We start from the raw sequence: 16,163 nt of genomic DNA on the forward strand, positions 1-16,163 counted from the left end.
GATAATTTGAGTGGATGTTGAATACATTTGCTTGATGAATCATGAGTCTGAATTATTGAAAGGTTCAAGTAATTTCAGGGTGAAGTTGAAAGATCGTCGTGACAAGAGGATAAAATATCTATGATATGATCATAGAGATGAATATCTGAATTACGAGTTTGGCACAGAATTAAGACATTGTGGAAATAGTTTCACAACTAATACAGCCTGGAACACCATAGTGTGATGGTGTATCCGAACATCATAACTGCACCCTATTGGATATGATGCATACCATGATGTCTCTTATCGAATTACCACGATAGTTTATGGGTTAGGCATTAGAGACAACCACATTCACTTTAAATAGGGCACCACGTAATTCCGTTGAGATGACACCGTATGAATTATGGTTTAGAGAAACCTAAGCTGTCATTTCTTAGAAGTTTGGGGCTGCGATGCTTATGTGGAAAGGTTTCAGGCTGATAAGCTCGAACCCAAAGCGGATAAATGCATCTTCATAGGACACCCAAAAGAGTTGGGTATACCTCCTAATTCAGATCCGAAAGCAATAGGGATTGTTTCTTGAATCGGGTCCTTTTTCGAGGAAAGGTTTCTCTCGAAAGAATTGAGTGGGAGGATGGTGGAGACTTGATGAGGTTATTGAACCGCCACTTCAACAAGTGTGTAGCAGGGCACAGGAAGTTGTTCCTGTGGCACCTACACCAATTGAAGTGGAAGCTTATGATAGTGATCATGAAGTTTCGGATCAAGTCACTACCGAACCTCGTAGGGTGACAAGGATGCGTACTACTTCAGAGTGGTACGTAATCCTGTTTTGGAAGTCATGTTGCTAGACAACAATAAACCTACGAGCTATGGAGAAGCGATGGTGGGCCCGGATTCCGATAAATGGCTCAAGGCCATAAAACCCGAGAGAGGATCCATGTATGAAAACAAAGTGTAGACTTTGGAAGAACTACTTGATGGTCGTAAGGCTGTTAGGTACATATGGATTTTGAAAGGAAGACAGACAATGATGGTAAGTGTCACCATTGAGAAAGCTCGACTTGTCGTTAAGATGTTTTTCGACAAGTTCAAGGAGTTGACTACGATGAGACTTTCTCACTCGTAGCGATGCTAAGAGTCTGTTGGAATTATATTAGCAATTACTGCATTATTTATGAAATCTTGCAGATAGGATGTCAAAACATTGTTTCCTCAACGATTCTTGAGGAAAGGTTGTATGTGATACAACCGGAAGGTTTTGTCTATCCTGAAATATGCTAATAAGTATGCAAAGCTCCAGCAATCCTTCTGAGGACTGGAGTGAGCATCTCGGAGTTGGAATGTATGCTTTGATGATGATCAAAGATTTTGGGTGTATACAAAGTTTATGAGAAACTTGTATTTCCAAAGAAGTGAGTGGGAGCACTATAGAATTTCTGATGAGTATATGTTGTTGACATATTAATGATCAGAAATGATGTAGAATTTCTAGAAAGCATATAGGGTTATTTGAAAGGTGTTTTTCAATAGAAAGCCTGGATTAAGCTACTTGAACATTGAGCATCAAGATCTATAAGGATAGATCAAAATGCTTAATAATACTTTCAAATGAGCACATACCTTGACATGATCTTGAAGGTGTTCAAGATGGACCAGTCAAAGGAGGAGTTCTTGCTTGAGTTGTAAGGTACGAAGTTAAGACTTAAAGCTCGACCACGGCAGAATAGAGAGAAAGGACGAAGGTCGTCCCCTATGCTTAAGACGTAGGCTCTTCAGTATGCTATGCTGTGTACCGCACCTGAAGTGTGCCTTGCCATGAGTCAGTCAAGGGGTACAAGAGTGATCCAAGAATGGATCACAGGACAGCGGTCAAAGTTATCCTTAGTAACTAGTGGACCAAGGAATTTTCTCAATTATGGAGGTGGTAAAAGAGTTCGTCGTAAAGGGTTACGACGATGCAAGCTTAACACCTATCCGGATAGCTCTGAGTAGAGATACCGGATACGTATAATGGAGCAACAATTTAGAATAGCTCCAAGTAGAACAGTTATTTGGAATAGCTCCAAATAGAACGTGGTAGCTGCATCTAGGAGATGACATAGAGATTTGTAAAGCACACACGGATCTGAAAGGTTCAGACCCGTTGACTATAACCTCTCTCACAAGCATAACATGATCAAACCCAGAACTCACCGAGTGTTAATCACATGGTAAATGTGAACTAGATTATTGACTCTAGTAAACTCTTTGGGTGCTAGTCACATGGGGATGTGACCTTGAGTGTTAATCACATATCGATGTGAACTAGATTATTGACTCTAGTGCAAGTGGGAGACTGTTGGAAATATGCCCTAGAGGCAATAATAAATTGATTATTATTATATTTCCTTGTTCATGATAATCGTTTATTATCCATGCTAGAATTGTATTGATAGGAAACTCAGATACATGTGTGGATACATAGACAACACCATGTCCCTAGTAAGCCTCTAGTTGACTAGCTCGTTGATCAATAGATGGTTACGGTTTCCTGACCATGGACATTGGATGTCGTTGATAACGGGATCACATCATTAGGAGAATGATGTGATGGACAAGACCCAATCCTAAGCCTAACACAAGATCATGTAGTTCGTATGCTAAAGCTTTTCTAATGTCAAGTATCATTTCCTTAGACCATGAGATTGTGCAACTCCCGGATACCGTAGGAGTGCTTTGGGTGTGCCAAACGTCACAACGTAATTGGGTGGCTATAAAGGTACACTACAGGTATCTCTGAAAGTGTCTGTTGGGTTGGCACGAATCGAGATTGGGATTTTGTCACTCCGTGTAAACGGAGAGGTATCTCTGGGCCCACTCGGTAGGACATCATCATAATGTGCACAATGTGACCAAGGGGTTGATCACGGGATGATGTGTTACGGAACGAGTAAAGAGACTTGCCGGTAACGAGATTGAACAAGGTATCGGTATACCGACGATCGAATCTCGGGCAAGTACCATACCGCTAGACAAAGGGAATTGTATACGGGATCGATTGAGTCCTTGACATCGTGGTTCATCCGATGAGATCATCGTGGAACATGTGGGAGCCAACATGGGTATCCAGATCCCGCTGTTGGTTATTGACCGGAGAACATCTCGGTCATGACTACATGTCTCCCGAACCCGTAGGGTCTACACACTTAAGGTTCGATGACGCTAGGGTTATAAAGGAAGTTTGTATGTGGTTACTGAATGTTGTTCGGAGTCCCGGATGAGATCCCGGACGTCACGAGGAGTTCCGGAATGGTCCGGAGGTAAAGATTTATATATAGGAAGTCCTGTTTCGGCCATCGGGACAAGTTTCGGGGTCATCGGTATTGTACCGGGACCACCGGAAGGGTCCCGGGGGCCCACCGGGTGGGGCCACCTGCCCCGGGGGGCCACATGGGCTGTAGGGGGTGCGCCCTGGCCTACATGGGCCAAGGGCACCAGCCCCTAGAGGCCCATGCGCCAAGATAAAGGAAAAAGGGGAGAGTCCTAAAGGGGGAAGGCACCTCCGAGGTGCCTTGGGGAGGATGGACTCCTCCCCCCTCCTTAGCCGCACCCCTTTCTTGGAGTAGGGGGCAAGGCTGCGCCTCCCCCCTCTCCCCTGCCCCTATATATAGTGGAGGGGAGGGAGGGCATCTATACCTGAGCCCTTGGCGCCTCCCTCCCTCCCGTGACACCTCCTCCTCTCCCGTAGGTGCTTGGCGAAGCCCTGCAGGATTGCCACGCTCCTCCATCACCACCACGCCGTTGTGCTGCTGCTGGATGGAGTCTTCCTCAACCTCTCCCTCTCTCCTTGCTGGATCAAGGCGTGGGAGACATCGTCGAGCTGTACGTGTGTTGAACGCGGAGGTGCTGTCCGTTCGGCACTAGATCATCGGTCATTTGAATCACGACGAGTACGACTCCATCAACCCTGTTCACTTGAACGCTTCCGCTTAGCGATCTACAAGGGTATGTAGATGCACTCTCCTTCCCCTCGTTGCTGGTCTCTCCATAGATAGATCTTGGTGTTACGTAGGAAATTTTTTGAATTTCTGCTACGTTCCCCAACACCTACTACTACTGCTCATCCGACTGTTGCAAATCCGCCGCCGCCATCTCATATGGTTTCCTTCCCTCATATGTCATATGATTTTTCACCCCCATCTTCGGTGGTTTCCCCTACTTGTGATTCCTCCTCAACTTTCCTCACCATTATACTCGTCATCTACCTATTATGGATGAGTCTACTCATGAGGCATCTACTTCTGATGTGTCATCTTCCTCGGCTCAGCCTACTTATGACTTTCATGCTCCCCCTTCCATTGACCGATATGGTTATTCTTGTACTTCTTCTCTTGAGCCGAGTTTTTATTGTGATTATCTTGTACATCCCGAATGGCAGAGGAGATTGCTACTCTTAGGCGCACCAACGCTTTGGATATTCTTTCTCTTCTTCCCTGTGTTTATCCCATCAATTGTAAGTGGGTCTACAAGGTTAAGACTTGACCCGATGGTTCTCTTGAGTGCTACAAAGCTTGCCTTGTGGCCCGTGGCTTTCAACAGGAGCATAACCGTGACTACGATGAGACATTTGCTCCTATGGCCCACATGACCATTGTTCGCACACTTCTTTGTGGCTTCTATTTGCAAGAGGTCTGTCTCTTTGCTTGATATCAAGATTTCCTTTCTTAATGGTAAGTTGTGTGAGGAGGTCTGCATGCAGCCATCCCCTAGGTATTGGCATGGTCTGCCATCTTCATTGCTCTCTCTCTCTCTCTCTCTAGCCTTAAGCATGCCCCTCATACCTGGTTTGAGCGTTTGGCCTTAGTGGTGATTGTGGCTGGGTTTTCAGTCAGTGCTCATGATCCTGCGCTTTTATTCCACCTTTCAGCTCATGATCGGATTCTTCTATATGTTGATGGCATGATCATCACTAGCAATGACTCTTGAGTATATTGCCTATGTGAAGGCACGTCTTAGTGAGCAGTTTTTCATGTCTGATCTTGGTCCTCTTCGCTCTTTTCTTGGGATTGGGGTTTCTTCTACCTCTTGTGACTTCTTTATTTCCAAGAGGAGTATATCCAGGATCTCCTTGCTCGTGCTGCTCTTACTAATGAGCACACTGCTAAGACTTCCATGAAGCTCAATTCTCACCCTATGTGCTTCCGATGGTGAGCTCTTGTCTGTTCCGATGCATTATCATCATCTCGTTAGGAGTCTTGTCGATCTAGTTGTCACTCGTCCAGATATCTCATACCTTATTCATATTTTGAGTCAGTTTGTCTGTGCTCCCACTTAAGTTCACTACGGTCACTTTCTTCGCGTTCTATGATATCTTCATGGCACGCTCTCTCACCATCTTTTCTTTCCCCGCAACAATTCGTTACAACTTCAGGACTATTCAGGTCCTATGTGGGCTAGTGATCCCTTGGATCGCCGTTCACTTTCTTCTAACTGTGTTTTTCCTAGTACTTCGCTCATTACCTAGAAGATAAAGAAACAAACTTCAGTTTCTCGCTCAAACTAGAGCCAGAGTTGCGAGCTATGACTCTTTTGACGACAAAGGTGACTTGGTTATGGTGGTTACTTTAGGAGTTTGGTGTTTCTTTTACTACACCTACTCCTCTCTTATCGGATAGTACATGTGCTATCAGTATTATGCGCGACCCTATGAAGCATGAGCTCACTAAGCATATTGGTGTTGATGCTTCTTTTGTGTGCCCATGTGTGTAGGATCAGGTTATTGCTCTTCGGTATGTGCCTTCCGAGTTACATCTCGAGGATTTCTTTACGAAGGCCTAAACTAGAGCACATCATGGATGTTATCTCTCCAAACTCAGTGTAGTGGTGTTGTGGATCCACACTGAGTTTGAGGGAGGGTGTTAGAGTTACACTATGTTTCCATGTAGCCTGTATAGTCTCCATATAATGTAAGGGGCTTTCTGCATATTTACTACATGCGCATTGTATATGTATACTCCCCCCCCTCTCTCTCGCTCAAGTTGCATATTTCCTAATAGTGAGCACAGTTTGATACTTGGTTGCTGGCTTGTTGCCTCCTACTCGTGTTTATACAGCCCCACTTGTCAGGGCTGAGAGGACGAGGTGGAACACTGGAAGCAGAGGACCACCAAGTGTAATCTTTACTAGAAGGGTTGGGCGCGCTTTGCTACGTCATTGGTGTTGTAGGTTTTCTTAAAAACATTACTCATTATGTTTCAAAATATAAGATGTATTACATTTTTAAAAAGTCAAACATTTTTAAATTTGATCAAATTTGTAGAGAAATATATCAAAATCTATAATAACAAATCGGTATAATTAGATTCATCATGAAATGAATTTCCATATTTTTGTTTAATATTGTAGATGTTGGCATTTTTAGCTTTGAAATTGGTCAAAGTTAAAGGAATTTGACTTTACAAAAAACAATGGTGTGTTTTATATTTTTATACTTTGATGATTTGGTTGGCCTTTCTCGATGTGATTCTATTATCCGTTAAGAAACCCATATTTGTGTGGGGAAATTTCTGCGTCGACACCTGCATGTATTGGCGCTACAGTATAACATGATGATGTTTCTTTTTTCTAGGTGGTGGGAGAGTGTGCAGGATTGATATGTTTTTATTGGCCGATTGTTGTTGATTGATTTGAAAAATGATTGGCTCCATAATTGAATACCTCAATCGAATTGAAGAGCTTCAAAATTAGGGAACAATAGTGACTTAAAATATTTGAATGGGAGAGCTCCTTGAGCAATTGTTGACCAACTCAAAATTGAGTGACACAATTTAATGAAGACCTCAATTAATTGTGAGGCTTTAAAAATTAGGAAGCATGGTGTATAGTATAAATGAACTGAGCGACAGATCTTTGAAAAATGGTTGACCCAGTCAAAATCGGGTGACCAAATTTCAATTGGAGACCTCAAAATTGAGTGACCCAATTTAAATTGAAGACCTCAATTAATTGTGAGGCCTTAAAAATTAGGAAGCATGGTGTATAGTATAGAAGAATTGAATGAGAGAGCTTTGAAAGATGGTTGACCCGGTCAAAATCGGATGACCTAATTTTAATTGGAGACCTCAATTGATTGTGAGCCATTTAAAATTAAGGAGCTTAGTGTTATAGATGGTGGGAATACTTCGACGAGCTGTTCAATGGGGAGAATGAGAGTTCTATCATTGAACTGGACGACTCATTTGATGAGACCAGCGTGCGTTTTGTGTGGTGAATCCAGGAGTCTGAGGTCAAGGAGGCTTTAAAAAGGATGAAAGGAGGCAAGGCGATGGGCCCTGATTGTATCCCCATTGAGGTGTGGAAAGGCCTCGGGGACATAGAGGTAGTATGGCTAACCAAGCTTTTCGACCTCATTTTTTGGGCAAACAAGATGCCAGAAGAACGAAGATGGAGTATATTAGTATCAATCTTCAAGAACAAGGGGGATGTTCAGAGTTGTACTAATTACCGTGGAATTAGGCTGATGAGCCATACAATGAAGCTATGGGAGAGAGTCGTTGAGCACCGCTTAAGAAGAATGATAGGCGTGACCAAAAATCAGTTTGGTTTCATGCCTGGGAGGTCGACCATGGAAGCCATTTTCTTTGTACGACAACTTATAGAGAGGTACATGGAGCAGAAGAAGGACTTGCATATGGTATTCATTGACTTGGAGAAGACCTATGATAAGATACCGCGAAATGTCATGTGGTGGGCCTTGGAGAAACACAAAGTCCCAGCGAAGTACATTACCCTCATCAAGGACATGTATGATAATGTTGTCACAAGTGTTCGAACAAGTGACGTTGACACTGATGACTTCCTGATTAAGATAGGGTTGCATCAGGGGTCAGCATTGAGCCCTTATCTTTTTTCCTTGGTGATGGATGAGGTCACAACGGATATACAAGGTGATATCCCATGTTGTATGCTCTTTGCGGATGATGTGGTGCTAGTCGATGATAGTCGGACGGGGGTAAATAAGAAGTTAGAGTTATGGAGACAAACCTTTAAATCAAAAGAGTTTAGAGTTAGTAGAACTAAAACCGAGTACATGATATGTGGTTTCAATACTACTAGGCGCGAGGAGGAGGAGGAGGAGGAGGTTAGCCTTGATGGGCATGTGGTACCTCAGAAGGACACCTTTCGATATTTGGGGTCAATGTTGCGGAAGGATGGGGGCTTTGATGAAGATGTGAACCATTGAATCAAAGCCGGATGGATGAAGTGGCGCCAAACTTCTGGCATTCTCTGTGACAAGAGAGTGCGACAAAAGCTAAAAGGCAAGTTCTACAAGACGGCAATTCGACCCGCAATGTTGTATGGCGCTGAGTGTTGACCGACTAAAAGGCGACATGTTCAACAGTTAGGTGTGGCGGAGAGCATATGTTGAGATGGATGTGTGGCCACACGAGAAAGGATCGAGTCCGGAATGATGATATACGATATCGATTTGGGGTAGCACCAATTGAAGAGAAGCCTGTTCAACATCGTCTGAGATGGTTTGGGCATATTCAGTGTAGGCCGACAGAAGCTCTAGTGCATACCAGACGGCTAAAGCGTGCAGAAGATGTCAAGAGAGGTCGGGGTAGAACGAATTTGACATGGGAGGAGTCCGTAAAGAGAGATCTGAAGGATTGGAGTATCACCAAAGAACTAGCTATGGACAGGGGTGCGTGGAAGCTTGCTATCCATGTGCCCGAACCATGAGTTGGTCGCGAGATCCTATGGGTTTCACCTTTAGCCTACCCCAACTTGTTTGGGACTAAAGGCTTTGTTGTTGTTGTTGTTGTTGTTGTTGTTGTTTTTGTGTTACAGAGGATAAGTAGGAAAGAAGGAAAGATTTGTTACAACTATAATCTGCACCGTCATAATCTACGCCATCAAAATAGGGCCGGGACTAAAATCCTTCTCATTGTCTCATGATAAATTAGTGAGTACCTAGAAGCAAACACTGCATTAATGCAGATCTTCTGCTAGCCATGGTCCAGACAAGTAATTTAGCTGAAATCAAGTAATAGAGTTGCTACCTAGCAGTATAGAGTTGAGAGCAACCAACTAGAGAAAGTTAGTGACTAATATGCAGTTCTTTTTATTGCAGAAAAAAAGGCTAGCATGTAGTCACCTAGGTAAAACTTGCTTCCTAACCTCGTGTAGTTTACACACAAGTAGCAAATTTATTGTCATATTAGCCAAAACACATACAATATAGGTCTTGTTTTCTTAAGCTCATCATATCACCTACAGTGTTGTAGACAGAACGCAAAACAGATTCACAATGAAGGAGATATAATCATTAAGAACTAGCAAAATGAATAAGCACATGACCTAAAAGCAACACTACATTCTTCGCGGTGGTGGAAAGAGAGGGACTGATGGGGGCAGGGCTTCGCCCATGAGTCCATGACCCATCAAGTTTATACCTTTTTACATGTTATATTGTGAGAGAATATGTTAACGTAGGAATTTGGCCCTCTTATCAATATTAACATACTGCATGACTCAATTGGCCCTCATCATCTCGATTTTTTGGATCTGTCACTTTTTACTTGGCCCCGCCTGGCCGTCTCTTAGGTGCTACTCAGTTTCCACAGAAGACTGAAAATGTAAAGATGAAGAAAAACATAGTAGCCTATCACACTACATTAGGCGCATCCCTTATTTTTATTATAGCCAAGAAATTAATGACCGAATCCAATGCAACGAAATTGGCAAGAAAGGATATGAGGCGCAAGATCTAGACAGGTTGGGATATATCTACACCAAACATACATATTTAAAATCTTCTTTGCAGCATTAGCATCATAAAGCCATGTATCATACAAGATGCGAGGGTTTCACCTATGGTGGGTTAAGACTTAACAGGTTCTGAGCTCTGACCCTGTTTTCAAACAAAGACATTGGGCAAGCAAGCATAAGAGGGAAATCAGTACCTTGGTTGAGTCAGTAAACGTGCTGAAGACAAGACTTGGACTTAGATGATTTCCTCTCTGTACGTGATGGCACACCTGCCATATTCACACAGCAGAGTAACTTACTTGGATACTTTTTTTTTTGTGCGGATTAATTAGACACTACTTATACCTGTTCTTCAAGTGTAAAACCGAGAGAAGGTTTGGTCGACAGGAACACTCACCAGAAGCAAGATGATGTTTGGTGAAAGTTCAAACCTCGAAGGAGCGAAAATACGACCTGCACATTAAACAAGTCAGTAACCAAGGTGGAAACCACCAATGGACATATGTACGTACTCTGTTCCGTGTAGGCAAAACGTCGAACACCTAACTGGCAACATCGACCCAGCCATAGTTTGTGAGGGCACTAGCTCTGGCCGCAGTCTAACGCCTTAGGAGCCAGTTTGGTGCACCGGTAGCACCACAAGCACCGGTGCACCCGATACCTTCTCGGGAAAAAGGGAAACTAACAATCGCGAGATCGGCGGTTGCAGGATGTCCGACGGGGAAATTGAACAGCGGGGAGGCAGTCTTTGCTAGCGGCAATCAGGGAGAAGCAGGCGAGGTAGGGAGGGGGCATCGGCCGGGGCGGCGCAGCTGAACACGGCGCAATGGCTTCCATGGCCGTCGGCGTCGTGCCAACAGAGCGAACCTACAGAACGCACTTGCGCCAGCACAATACTGCTTATCTTACAGACTTATCATCATCTATCTCATATATCTTGTCAAATAGTTGGTACAAATTGTTACGGAAGTTTGGTGTTACAAAAATATACATGATGTCGATCTAAAGTACTTAGCACGTTGTAAACCGGAAGTAGCATTTCGAATAATTAAACTGACAGTCAGCAAAATGGTCAGAGCATTTTTAATATCCCAAATAACAAAGAACGGAAATGTACATATAGGTGAAGCCGGATGTTCTTGAAAGGAAAAAGCGGGACCTAAGATGGCGATGGCACCGTTCTGAGATAATCTCTTTTCTTTTCTTGCGGGTACGTTCTGAGATAATCGCAGGAAAAAGATTTCAAATTAGGAGCCAAGTTCAAACTGCTTTAAAATTGCATATCAGTAAAAGAAGTATACATCACTGAACCCAAATTGTTGTATTTGGGTCGGCAATTCACGACCAAGAGCGACGCAACTCTCGTCGATCACAGAGAGCACGTTAGAGAAGACAACAAGAGATCACGAACGCATACGGGACGAGTGTGTGCTAATTAAATTGGGCCAAGAAATCGGGGTATACGTACCATATATAACACTCGTCGGCTAGTTTAAAGCAGATGCTCCATGATAATGCGGTGCTTCCATTGGAAGGATATCAAATTGCTTTCTTGCGAAACATGGTGGTGAGAGAGCGAGGGGAAGTGATAGCAGCTAGCTGGGGTTCCATTATTCTGTTCTTGCAGGGGGTGAAGGGGTAAAGGGGTAAACCAAAACAGGGAGATAATTTGTGCGTTGCTTGCAAGATGGGCAAAGTACAAGCTACGGTGCTTTTCTTGTTTCTTTTTTGATTCATTCCTTGCAGGGCTGGTCACTGTTCGTAGTTCTCGATCGTACGCGCTTTTGTGCTTTTTTCACTGGCCCATGGCCTGGCCGCCCACGGTGCAGAACTTCAGCCCATTAAAATGTACTACACCTATTATTAATAATAATTTTGATACAATAAATACATTATAATCCGTTTGGTAAGAAAATGTGTACAAATATTTTTTTATCATGAAAATGTATTAATTTTAAAAATATTTACGGAAATAAAAGGTGTTAGTATTTTTAAAATATTCATTCAAATCAAAGTGCTTATTTTTTTTAAAAAAAGTTCATACAGTTTTATAACTGTAGAAATATTTTAAAAAAATGTTTGAAAGAATTTATATAATTTTCATGTGATAAAAAATCAGATTTTTCTGAAATATGTGCAATTAAAAAAGTGTACAAGCTTTTCAAAATACTCAGGTAATATGAAACATGTTTGCGTACTTAAAAATGTGCATGTAACTTTATAAAATGGTCACGTAATTTTAGAAGTGTTAGTAAATTTTGAAAACAATTAATAATATTTTAAGATGGGTTCAAGAATCCTTAAAAATTATTCACGTAAATTTAAAAGGTATTCACCTATTGATAAAAAATGATTGTGTAATTTTAAAAAGTGGTTATGATTTTTTTATAAAACATTTAAGTAATTTAAATATCATCTGCGCATTTACCAGAAGTGTATGCGACTTTTAGAAAAATATGAAATGTATATTTAAAAAGGAACACAAGTAATGAAAGTACTCAAAATGGCTGAAATGGGAAAAAGGAAAAGGGAAAATAAAAAATAGAAACAAGGAAAGGGGAAAAGGTGAAATCGAAAAAAAAAATTAGAAAATAAAAAGGATCTGGAAGGGTAAAAAAATCAAGAAAATCCAGAATGATACTATCTGGAATATGTGCAAAGGAATACAAATTTTGTTTAGGATAAAAATATGTTTTGATTCAATAAGTAAATTATATTGAAGAAACAAGAAAGTGCACTTGTGCAAATAAAAATGTTCACATATATGAATGAAAATAATGTACATGAAGAACGCCTCGTTGATGGCGAGGATGTCCGGCTTGTCCTGAATAAGCTTGGCCATGTACTCATATTCCGCCACCACGCCTCCGCCGCCATGTGCTCCATCTCTTCTACCTGGGAGATGAAGCAAACGTTTAGAGGGGCACGAGCGTAGTCTCACCCGCGTCCAGAAGGGGTTAACGGCGGCGGCGGCATATGCATGCACCACCTCCTCTGCCATGCGAAAGTGCCCAACCACCGGTGGCCAAACTCTTTCTGTCGAATCCCAGCCGCAACTTCCACCATATATGTGTCGAATGTTGTAGTACTTCGACGTCAACGGCTGCTACGATATTGGCGCGGGGCTCCCGAGATGGTGGGGGGCTATGATGAGTGTTACTTTTACACTCCTCTAACATGAGTTTAAACCGAAATATTCATTAAAACTGAGATATTCACCCCGATATTGCTACTAATGACTAATGAATGAAAAGGATTCCAAATATCTGATCTTTATTTTGTTTCCGTAGGTAATGGGCTAGATATGGACGAAATCAAGTCAATACATGGAAAAGAGTAAATTGGAGATAGAGGGCATCAAGTGGGAGGCGCACTAGAAGAAACAGTGCAAAAGACGGTCTTCCATATGACCGCGTCCACTCGTATGGGCAGTCATATGGCATGGCAACGAGGCGTCTAATCCACCTGAACAACCTTTATAAAGGGACCGACACCAAATGAGCAACAAAACATCACAGAACAAGGCAGTCATTGTCATTTTCACCATAGTGATCACCATCAACCCTAGCTACCGCCATTTATCTCCATAGCCACAACATTCACCACCACCATGGTTCTCAGCAGTCTAGTCATACCTGTAATCGTGTATCATACACGACATCCATTGTAAGACATATTATCAATCAATCTTCAGGATGTGTTCTTCGATGAGTTTTTCATGTGATCTGATCTCCATGTGTGATTAGTTCGGCAAGGTCATGGGTTGAGGCAAAGGCCTTGCAACCTGATGTATTTGTTAAAGGGATCAATGAAGTACTTTGAATTAACCTCCCGTATGTGTAGCATAAAATTCAAGAGTCAGTTGTCCAAATGAAGGCACTCTTGATGCAGGACGCGTGCCGGTCAAGACATAAATTGACACATCCCCCACTTCGGTACGTAGCAAGCACATCTTGATGGATGACTTTCAAAGCACAAACTAATATCAATTTTGGTCCTGACACAAATATATGATTGTAAGCATAAGTCCTCATACTCATGCCTATTTTTCTTATAAGTGTTTTCAGTTTCAGCTTAATTTACGATCTAGTCAAAAGCTGGAATTAATTCTTTAGCAAAAGCTTGTTTGAGACCCTACCAGGGCACCGACCTCTCATGGGTTCAATAACTCAGGGCCACCTCTAGGAAAAAGGCTAGAATCCTTTCTACTCCATTTATGTATCATTAAAGGAAGTAATCAAACCTTTTTCTAGCACCGTTGTCGGGGAAGCTTTGTGTTTAGAGTTTTTGTTAATAGTCTTGTTTCTATTTTTAATTTACTTTTTGTTGCAAGTGTTGTCAGTAGAAAATCCCAAAAATATTAACATGGCTTGTAATCTTGGAAGCTTTGCTACTCCTATAGCAATAGTTTCATGCATAAAACTATAGCACAACCTGATGTTGTTGTCGCTGAGTATGAGATAAAACCGAACCTAGTCTATATGGTTCAACGGGACCAATTTGGAGGCTCTGCTTTTGAGTATGCCGGTAAGCACTTGCATATTTTTTTTTTCTGAATTGTGCAACATGACACATATTAGAACTTATGACCCCGAGGCTCTGAAGTTGCGTCTATTTCCTTTGTCTTTGAAAGGGAGAGAAAAAGAATGTCTCATATCTTTGCCTAGAGGTAATATAACTTCATGAACTGATTACTGCAGTAAGTTTATCTAAGTTTTCCCACCTGCAAAAATTATGCAACTTTATTCACATATAACAAGTTTTAAGCAAGAGATCGTGAGCCACTAGCGCTTGCGTGGGATCACATGAAGGAGGCTATAAGGAATTGTCATAACCATGGAATGGAAGAATAGTTAACACTTCATATGTTTTATAATGCCTAAAATCCTATGTCGAAAACTATGCTGATACTACATCAAGAGGAACTATTATGTGTAAGCCCATCACTGAAGTTAATAATTTGCTTGATCAAATGCAATAAAACTATGCTCAATGGCATGTTGAGAGGGCTACCACCAAGTGAGTGAATGCAATTGAAGAGAAGAATACAGAGTTGACCGCTAAAATTGATGAACCCATCTCCGTCATGAAAGGTAAAGAAGAGGTAATGTGAATGCTATTACTCGTGAAGAAGTTAATGATGTTAATTTTATTGCTCGTAATAGCTATAATCTCAACTAAAGAAAATAATGGGTATGCTCCTAGATTACCTTAATAGTGGAGCACCAAATAATTTTAGTGGAACTAGCAATGGAAATAGAAATACTCTAGAGAAAACTCCTAAAAAGTTATTGCTAGTTAAAGTGAGCATAATGAAACTTTTAAAAATATCATGAAGAGTCATGATAACTTACTTAGTCAATTGACTAGTATGATTGCTAGACTCACTAATGATGTGCAGGCTCTTGACGGAAGAACTAAGAGCATGGAAGCACAAGTGGCTAAAATTGGGGAGAGCCAAACTTTAATTCTAGCCAAGTTTGTAGGTAAACCGGAACCTAACCCGGTTGAAGATGTCAAGCTGATGAGAAGTAACAAAGATAATGCAGAAGAGCTTGATAAAAGCCATGTGCCAGAGTATACATACATGGTTGCAGACTTTTATTCTTGTAGACTCTGTTGGGCCTCCAAGCGCAGAGTTTTGTAGGACAGTAGCAAATTTCCCTCAAATAGATGACCTAAGGTTTATCAATCTGTGGGAGGTGTAGGATGAAGATGGTCTCTCTCAAACAACACTACAATCAAATACAAGAAATCTCTTGTGTCTCCAAGACACTCAATACAATGGTAAATTGTATAAGTGCACTAGTTAAGCGAAGAGATGGTGATACAAGTGTAGTATGGATAGTAGATATAGATTTTTGTAATCTGCAATAATAAAAACAACAAGGTGGCAAGTAACAAAAGTGAGCACAAACGGTATTAATGCTTAGAAACAAGGCCTAGGTTTATACTTTCACTAGTGCAATATCTCAACAGTGCTAACATAATTGAATCATATAACAATCCCTCAATGTGTGACAAAGCATCACTCCAAAGTTCTTATCAATAGCGGAGAACATAAAATGAAATTGGTGTAGGTAGCAAACCACCTCAAAGTTATCTTTCCGATCAATCTATTGAGCCTTCCCTATAAATGTCACAAACAGCCCTAGAGATCGTACTACAATAACACCATATGATACGCATCAATCAACTCTAATATCACTTAGATACTCCAGTGTCACCACAAGTGTCCATGAGTTAATTATTCGATGTGCATCAAACAATTTCAGATTCATAATATCCAGTCCAACACAAACAACTTCAAAGATTACCCCAAAGTTTCTATCGGAGAAAGTAGGACGAAAATGTGTATCAACCTATGTGCCTAGATTACCCCAATGTCACCATGGGAATCCGCAAGTTAATTACCAATATAT

General features: G+C 41.5%; 1 long non-coding RNA gene across 1 annotated transcript in view; it reads right to left on the reverse strand.

Annotated features, from left to right (window-relative positions):
• Positions 1-10,476, reverse strand: part of LOC119302646 — a 36,455-nt gene extending 25,979 nt beyond the window's left edge. Inside the window, exons 1-3 of the long non-coding RNA XR_005147689.1 lie at positions 10,289-10,476; positions 10,139-10,194; positions 9,936-10,010 (exon numbers count right to left, since the gene is read on the reverse strand). This is a non-coding gene — a long non-coding RNA (uncharacterized LOC119302646). The remainder of the gene's footprint in view (positions 1-9,935; positions 10,011-10,138; positions 10,195-10,288) is intronic.
• Positions 10,477-16,163: the final 5,687 nt, after the last annotated feature.

This window comes from Triticum dicoccoides, chromosome 1B (assembly GCF_002162155.2).
Source record: "Triticum dicoccoides isolate Atlit2015 ecotype Zavitan chromosome 1B, WEW_v2.0, whole genome shotgun sequence".
NCBI lineage: Eukaryota > Viridiplantae > Streptophyta > Magnoliopsida > Poales > Poaceae > Triticum > Triticum dicoccoides.